The following is an 8089-nucleotide window of genomic DNA, read 5'->3' on the forward strand; positions in this document are numbered from 1 at the left end:
TAGTGCTCGTGCCCCCGATTTTGGTAATGTTTGACGTCAATTTTCCAAGGAGGCGAATGCAAGGCTTCAGAGGGACTTTGAGTGTTCGGGGGCGGGGTAGCTCAGCCGGATTTGCCCCGGCGGTTCTGCGGACGGTGTTGACTTCGAGGGCGGACCGGCCCCCGTGTTCAGTCCGAATATCGTGCATTGTTAACGGCGGGAAGTGTTCCAAAAGGGAATGGGATTGAATGTGACTGCTGAAGCCGACTTTGAGACCTGTAACGCGGGTAGCTCAGCCGGATTTGACCCGGCGGTTCTGGCGACGGTCTCGCCTTCGAGGGGGGAGCGCCCCGCGTGTTCAGGCCGAATTTTGTGCATTTCCATCGGCGGGAAGAGGTCCAAACGGGAATGGGATTGAATGTGACTGCTGAAGCCGACATTGAGACCTCTAACGCGGGTAGCTCGGCAGGATTTGACCCGGCGGTTCTGCCGAAGGTCTCACCTTCGAGGGGGGAGCGTCCCGCGTGTTCAGGCCGAATATCGTGCATTGTTAACGGCGGGAAGTGTTCCAAACGTGAATGGGATTGAATGTGACTGCTGAAGCCGACATTGAGACCTCTAACGCGGGTAGCTCGGCCGGATTTGACCCGGCGGTTCTGGCGACGGTCTCGCCTTCGAGGGGGGAGCGTCCCGCGTGTTCAGGCCGAATTTTGTGCATTTCCATCGGCGGGAAGAGGTCCAAACGGGAATGGGATTGAATGTGACTGCTGAAGCCGACATTGAGACCTCTAACGCGGGTAGCTCGGCAGGATTTGACCCGGCGGTTCTGCCGAAGGTCTCACCTTCGAGGGGGGAGCGTCCCGCGTGTTCAGGCCGAATATCGTGCATTGTTAACGGCGGGAAGTGTTCCAAAAGGGAATGGGATTGAATGTGACTGCTGAAGCCGACATTGAGACCTCTAACGCGGGTAGCTCGGCCGGATTTGACCCGGCGGTTCTGGCGACGGTCTCGCCTTCGAGGGGGGAGCGTCCCGCGTGTTCAGGCCGAATTTTGTGCATTTCCATCGGCGGGAAGAGGTCCAAACGGGAATGGGATTGAATGTGACTGCTGAAGCCGACATTGAGACCTCTAACGCGGGTAGCTCGGCCGGATTTGACCCGGCGGTTCTGCCGAAGGTCTCACCTTCGAGGGGGGAGCGTCCCGCGTGTTCAGGCCGAGTTTTGTGCATTTCCATCGGCGGGAAGAGGTCCAAACGGGAATGGGATTGAATGTGACTGCTGAAGCCGACATTGAGACCTCTAACGCGGGTAGCTCGGCCGGATTTGACCCGGCGGTTCTGCCGAAGGTCTCAGCTTCGAGGGGGGAGCGCCCACCGTGTACAGGCCGATTTTCATGCATTTCCAACCGTGGGAAGGGGTCCGAAAGGGGATGGGGGTGAACGTGACTGCTCAACCCGACTTTGAGACCTCTAACGCGGGTAGCTCAGCCGGATTTGACCCGGCGGTTCTGGCGACGGTCTCGCCTTCGAGGGGGGAGCGTCCCGCGTGTTCAGGCCGAATTTTGTGCATTTCCATCGGCGGGAAGAGGTCCAAACGGGAATGGGATTGAATGTGACTGCTGAAGCCGACATTGAGACCTCTAACGCGGGTAGCTCGGCCGGATTTGACCCGGCGGTTCTGCCGAAGGTCTCACCTTCGAGGGGGGAGCGTCCCGCGTGTTCAGGCCGAATTTTGTGCATTTCCATCGGCGGGAAGAGGTCCAAACGGGAATGGGATTGAATGTGACTGCTGAAGCCGACATTGAGACCTCTAACGCGGGTAGCTCGGCCGGATTTGACCCGGCGGTTCTGCCGAAGGTCTCACCTTCGAGGGGGGAGCGCCCACCGTGTACAGGCCGATTTTCATGCATTTCCAACCGTGGGAAGGGGTCCGAAAGGGGATGGGGGTGAACGTGACTGCTCAACCCGACTTTGAGACCTGTAACGCGGGTAGCTCAGCCGGATTTGACCCGGCGGTTCTGGCGACGGTCTCGCCTTCGAGGGGGGAGCGTCCCGCGTGTTCAGGCCGAATTTTGTGCATTTCCATCGGCGGGAAGAGGTCCAAACGGGAATGGGATTGAATGTGACTGCTGAAGCCGACATTGAGACCTCTAACGCGGGTAGCTCGGCCGGATTTGACCCGGCGGTTCTGCCGAAGGTCTCACCTTCGAGGGGGGAGCGTCCCGCGTGTTCAGAGCCGAATTTTGTGCATTTCCATCGGCGGGAAGAGGTCCAAACGGGAATGGGATTGAATGTGACTGCTGAAGCCGACATTGAGACCTCTAACGCGGGTAGCTCGGCCGGATTTGACCCGGCGGTTCTGCCGAAGGTCTCACCTTCGAGGGGGGAGCGCCCACCGTGTACAGGCCGATTTTCATGCATTTCCAACCGTGGGAAGGGGTCCGAAAGGGGATGGGGGTGAACGTGACTGCTCAACCCGACTTTGAGACCTGTAACGCGGGTAGCTCAGCCGGATTTGACCCGGCGGTTCTGGCGACGGTCTCGCCTTCGAGGGGGGAGCGCCCCGCGTGTTCAGGCCGAATTTTGTGCATTTCCATCGGCGGGAAGAGGTCCAAACGGGAATGGGATTGAATGTGACTGCTGAAGCCGACATTGAGACCTCTAACGCGGGTAGCTCGGCAGGATTTGACCCGGCGGTTCTGCCGAAGGTCTCACCTTCGAGGGGGGAGCGCCCACCGTGTACAGGCCGATTTTCATGCATTTCCAACCGTGGGAAGGGGGCCGAAAGGGGATGGGGGTGAATGTGACTGCTCAACCCGACTTTGAGGCATCTAACCCGGGTAGCTCAGCCGGGTTTGACCCGGCGGTTCTGCCGACTGCCTCGCCTTCGAGGGGGGAGCGTCCCCCGTGTACAGGCCGATTTTCATGCATTTCGAACCGTGGGAAGTGGCCCAAAAGGGGATGGGGGTGAATGTGACTGCTCAACCCGACTTTGGCGCTTCCGAGCCGGGTAGCCCGGCCGGGTTTGACCCGGCGGTTCTGCCGTCGGTCTCGCCTTCGAGGGCGGAGCCTCCCCCGTGTACAGGCCGATTTTCATGCATTTGCAACGGTGGGAAGTTGCCCAAAAGTCGATGGGAGTGAATGTGACTGCTCAACCCGACTTTGAGACTTTTAAGCCGGGTAGCTCAGCCGGGTTTGACCCGGCGGTTCTGCCGACGGTCTCGCCTTCGAGGGGGGAGCCTCCCCCGTGTACAGGCCGATTTTCGTGCATTTCCAACGGTGGGAAGAGGTTCAAAAGGGGATGGGAGTGAATGTGACTGCTCAACCCGACTCTGAGGCTTCTAACCCGGGTAGCTCGGCCGGGTTTGATCCGGCGGTTCTGCCGACGGTCTCGTCTTCGAGGCCGGTGCCTCCCCCGTGTACAGGCCGATTTTCGTGCATTTCCAACGGTGGGAAGTGGTCCAAAAGGGAATGGGGGTGGACGTGTCTGCTCATACCGACTTTGAGACTTGTAAGCCGGGTAGCTCAGCCGGGTTTGACCCGGCGGTTCTGCCGACGGTCTCGCCTTCGAGGGGGGAGCCTCCCCCGTGTACAGGCCGATTTCCGTGCATTTCCAACGGTGGGAAGAGGTTCAAAAGGGGATGGGAGTGAATGTGACTGCTCAACCCGACTCTGAGGCTTCTAACCCGGGTAGCTCGGCCGGGTTTGATCCGGCGGTTCTGCCGACGGTCTCGTCTTCGAGGCCGGTGCCTCCCCCGTGTACAGGCCGATTTTCGTGCATTTCCAACGGTGGGAAGAGGTTCAAAAGGGGATGGGGGTGAATGCGACTGCTCAACCCGACTCTGAGGCTTCTAACCCGGGTAGCCCGGCCGGGTTTGACCCGGCGGTTCTGCCGTCGGTCTCGCCTTCGAGGGCGGAGCCTCCCCCGTGTACAGGCCGATTTTCATGCATTTGCAACGGTGGGAAGTTGCCCAAAAGTCGATGGGAGTGAATGTGACTGCTCAACCCGACTTTGAGACTTTTAAGCCGGGTAGCTCAGCCGGGTTTGACCCGGCGGTTCTGCCGACGGTCTCGCCTTCGAGGGGGGAGCCTCCCCCGTGTACAGGCCGATTTTCGTGCATTTCCAACGGTGGGAAGAGGTTCAAAAGGGGATGGGAGTGAATGTGACTGCTCAACCCGACTCTGAGGCTTCTAACCCGGGTAGCTCGGCCGGGTTTGATCCGGCGGTTCTGCCGACGGTCTCGTCTTCGAGGCCGGTGCCTCCCCCGTGTACAGGCCGATTTTCGTGCATTTCCAACGGTGGGAAGTGGTCCAAAAGGGAATGGGGGTGGACGTGTCTGCTCATACCGACTTTGAGACTTGTAAGCCGGGTAGCTCAGCCGGGTTTGTTCCGGCGGTTCTGCCGACGGTCTCGTCATCGAGGGGGGAGCCTCCCCCGTGTCCAGGCCGATTTTCATGCATTTCCAACCGTGGGAAGTGGTCCAAAAGGGAATGGGGGTGAATGTGACTGCTCATACCGACTTTGAGACTTTTAAGCCGGGTAGCTCAGCCGGGTTTGACCCGGCGGTTCTGCCGACGGTCTCGCCTTCGAGGGGGGAGCGTCCCCCGTGTTCAGGCCGAATTTTGTGCATTTCGAACCGTGGGAAGTTGCCCAAAAGTCGATGGGAGTGAATGTGACTGCTCAACCCGACTTTGAGACTTGTAAGCCGGGTAGCTCAGCCGGGTTTGACCCGGCGGTTCTGCCGACGGTCTCGTCTTCGAGGCGGGTGCCTCCCCCGTGTACAGGCCGATTTTCATGCATTTCGTACCGTGGGAAGCGGTCCAAAAGGGGATGGGAGTGAACGTGACTGCTCATACCGACTTTGGCGCTTCCGAGCCGGGTAGCTCAGCCGGGTTTGACCCGGCGGGTCTGCCGACGGTCTCGCCTTCGAGGGGGGAGCGTCCCCCGTGTTCAGGCCGAATCTTGTGCATTTCGAACCGTGGGAAGTTGCCCAAAAGTCGATGGGAGTGAATGTGACTGCTCAACCCGACTTTGAGACTTGTAAGCCGGGTAGCTCAGCCGGGTTTGACCCGGCGGTTCTGCCGACGGTCTCGTCTTCGAGGCGGATGCCACCCCCGTGTACAGGCCGATTTTCGTGCATTTCCAACCGTGGGAAGTGGTCTAAAAGTCGATGGGAGTGAACGTGACTGCTCAACCCGACTCTGAGGCTTCTAACCCGGGTAGCTCGGCCGGGTTTGACCCGGCGGTTCTGCCGACGGTCTCGTCTTCGAGGCGGGTGCCTCCCCCGTGTACAGGCCGATTTTCGTGCATTTCGAACCGTGGGAAGTGGTCTAAAAGTCGATGGGAGTGAACGTGACTGCTCAACCCGACTTTGAGACTTGTAAGCCGGGTAGCTCAGCCAGGTTTGACCCGGCGGTTCTGCCGACGGTCTCGCCTTCGAGGGCGGACCCTCCCCCGTGTACAGGCCGGTTTTCGTGCATTTCGAACCGTGGGAAGTGATCCAAAAGGGAATGGGGGTGAACGTGACTGCCCAACCCGGCTTTGAGACTTGTAAGCCGGGTAGCTCAGCCGGGTTGGACCCGGCGGTTCTGCCGACGGTCTCGACTTCGAGGCGGGTGCCTCCCCCGTGTACAGGCCGATTTTCATGCATTTGCAACGGTGGGAAGTTGCCCAAAAGTCGATGGGAGTGAATGTGACTGCTCAACCCGACTTCGAGACTTGTAAGCCGGGTAGCTCAGCCGGGTTTGACCCGGCGGTTCTGCCGACGGTCTCGCCTTCGAGGGGGGAGCCTCCCCCGTGTACAGGCCGATTTTCGTGCATTTCCAACGGTGGGAAGAGGTTCAAAAGGGGATGGGAGTGAATGTGACTGCTCAACCCGACTTTGGCGCTTCCGAGCCGGGTAGCTCAGCCGGGTTTGACCCGGCGGGTCTGCCGACGGTCTCGTCTTCGAGGCGGGTGCCTCCCCCGTATACAGGCCGATTTTCATGCATTTCGAACCGTGGGAAGTGGTCCAAAAGGGAATGGGGGTGGACGTGTCTGCTCATACCGACTTTGAGACTTGTAAGCCGGGTAGCTCAGCCGGGTTTGTTCCGGCGGTTCTGCCGACGGTCTCGTCTTCGAGGCGGGTGCCTCCCCCGTGTACAGGCCGATTTTCGTGCATTTCGAACCGTGGGAAGTGGTCCAAAAGGGGATGGGAGTGAATGTGACTGCTCAACCCGACTTTGGCGCTTCCGAGCCGGGTAGCTCAGCCGGGTTTGACCCGGCGGGTCTGCCGACGGTCTCGTCTTCGAGGCGGGTGCCTCCCCCGTATACAGGCCGATTTTCATGCATTTCGAACCGTGGGAAGTGGTCCAAAAGGGAATGGGGGTGGACGTGTCTGCTCATACCGACTTTGAGACTTGTAAGCCGGGTAGCTCAGCCGGGTTTGATCCTGCGGTTCTGCCGACGGTCTCGCCTTCGAGGGGGGAGCCTCCCCCGTGTTCAGTCCGATTTCCATGCATTTCCAACCGTGGGAAGTTGCCCAAAAGGGGATGGGAGTGAATGTGACTGCTCAACCCGACTTTGGCGCTTCCGAGCCGGTTAGCACAGCCGGGTTTGACCCGGCGGTTCTGCCGACAGTCTCCTCTTCGAGGCGGGTGCCTCCCCCGTGTACAGGCCGATTTCCGTGCATTTCGAACCGTGGGAAGTGGTCCAAACGTCGATGGGAGTGAATGTGACTGCTCAACCCGACTTTGGCGCTTCCGAGCCGGGTAGCTCAGCCGGGTTTGACCCGGCGGTTCTGCCGACGGTCTCGTCTTCGAGGCGGGTGCCTCCCCCGTGTACAGGCCGATTTTCATGCATTTGGAACCGTGGGAAGTGGTCCAAAAGGGAATGGGGGTGGACGTGACTGCTCATACCGACTTTGAGACTTGTAAGCCGGGTAGCTCGGCCGGGTTTGACCCGGCGGTTCTGCCGACGGTCTCGCCTTCGAGGGGGGAGCCTCCCCCGTGTTCAGTCCGATTTTCGTGCATTTCCCACGGTGGGAAATGGTATCTTTCATTACGGGGACAAGGGTCTGAAGCGGTGAAGTCAGTAACCGGCATAGTTAAGGAAAGGGTTCGAATTTTCTCAACAGTACGAAAAAAGTGAGCAGGGAAGCTAGAGAAGGTGTCAGTGAGTCCCAAACGAGTGAACCGCAAAACTTAGGGAAATGCCCGAAAGCGTTTTAAAGGGTGAAATCGGGAACGAGGAAATGATGGGAAAGTGCCTGAAAGTGCTAAATGAGTAAACAGAAAAACGAAGAAAAATGTTTGAAAAGAAGAAGTGAGTAACCAGGAAAACTTAGAAAAATGTTCAAAACGAAGAAATCAGTAACCAGGAAAACTTAGAAAAATGATCAAAAAGAAGAAATGAGTAACCAGGAAAACTTAGAAAAATGTTTAAAAAGAAGAAATCAGTAACCAGGAAAACTTAGGAAAATGTTTAAAAAGAAGAAATCAGTAACCAGAAAAACTGCGAAAAATGTTTAAAAAGAAGAAATGAGTAACCAGAAAAACTTAGAAAAATGTTTAAAAAGAAGAAATCAGTAACCAGGAAAACTTAGAAAAATGTTTAAAAAGAAGAAATCAGTAACCAGGAAAACTTAGAAAAATGTTTAAAAAGAAGAAATCAGTAACCAGGAAAACTTAGAAAAATGTTATAAAAGAAGAAGTGAGTAACCAGAAAAACTTAGAAAAATGTTTAAAAAGAAGAAATCAGTAACCAGAAAAACTGCGAAAAATGTTTAAAAAGAAGAAATCAGTAACCAGACAAACTGCGAAAAATGTTTAAAAAGAAGAAATCAGTAACCAGGAAAACTTAGAAAAATGTTTAAAAAGAAGAAGTGAGTAACCAGAAAAACTTAGAAAAATGTTTAAAAAGAAGAAATCAGTAACCAGAAAAACTTAGAAAAATGTTTAAAAAGAAGAAATCAGTAACCAGAAAAACTGCGAAAAATGTTTAAAAAGAAGAAATCAGTAACCAGGAAAACTTAGAAAAATGTTTAAAAAGAAGAAATCAGTAACCAGAAAAACTGCGAAAAATGTTTAAAAAGAAGAAATCAGTAACCAGGAAAACTTAGAAAAATGTTTAAA

This window comes from Chiloscyllium punctatum, unplaced genomic scaffold (assembly GCF_047496795.1).
Source record: "Chiloscyllium punctatum isolate Juve2018m unplaced genomic scaffold, sChiPun1.3 scaffold_887, whole genome shotgun sequence".
In the NCBI taxonomy this organism is placed as follows: domain Eukaryota; kingdom Metazoa; phylum Chordata; class Chondrichthyes; order Orectolobiformes; family Hemiscylliidae; genus Chiloscyllium; species Chiloscyllium punctatum.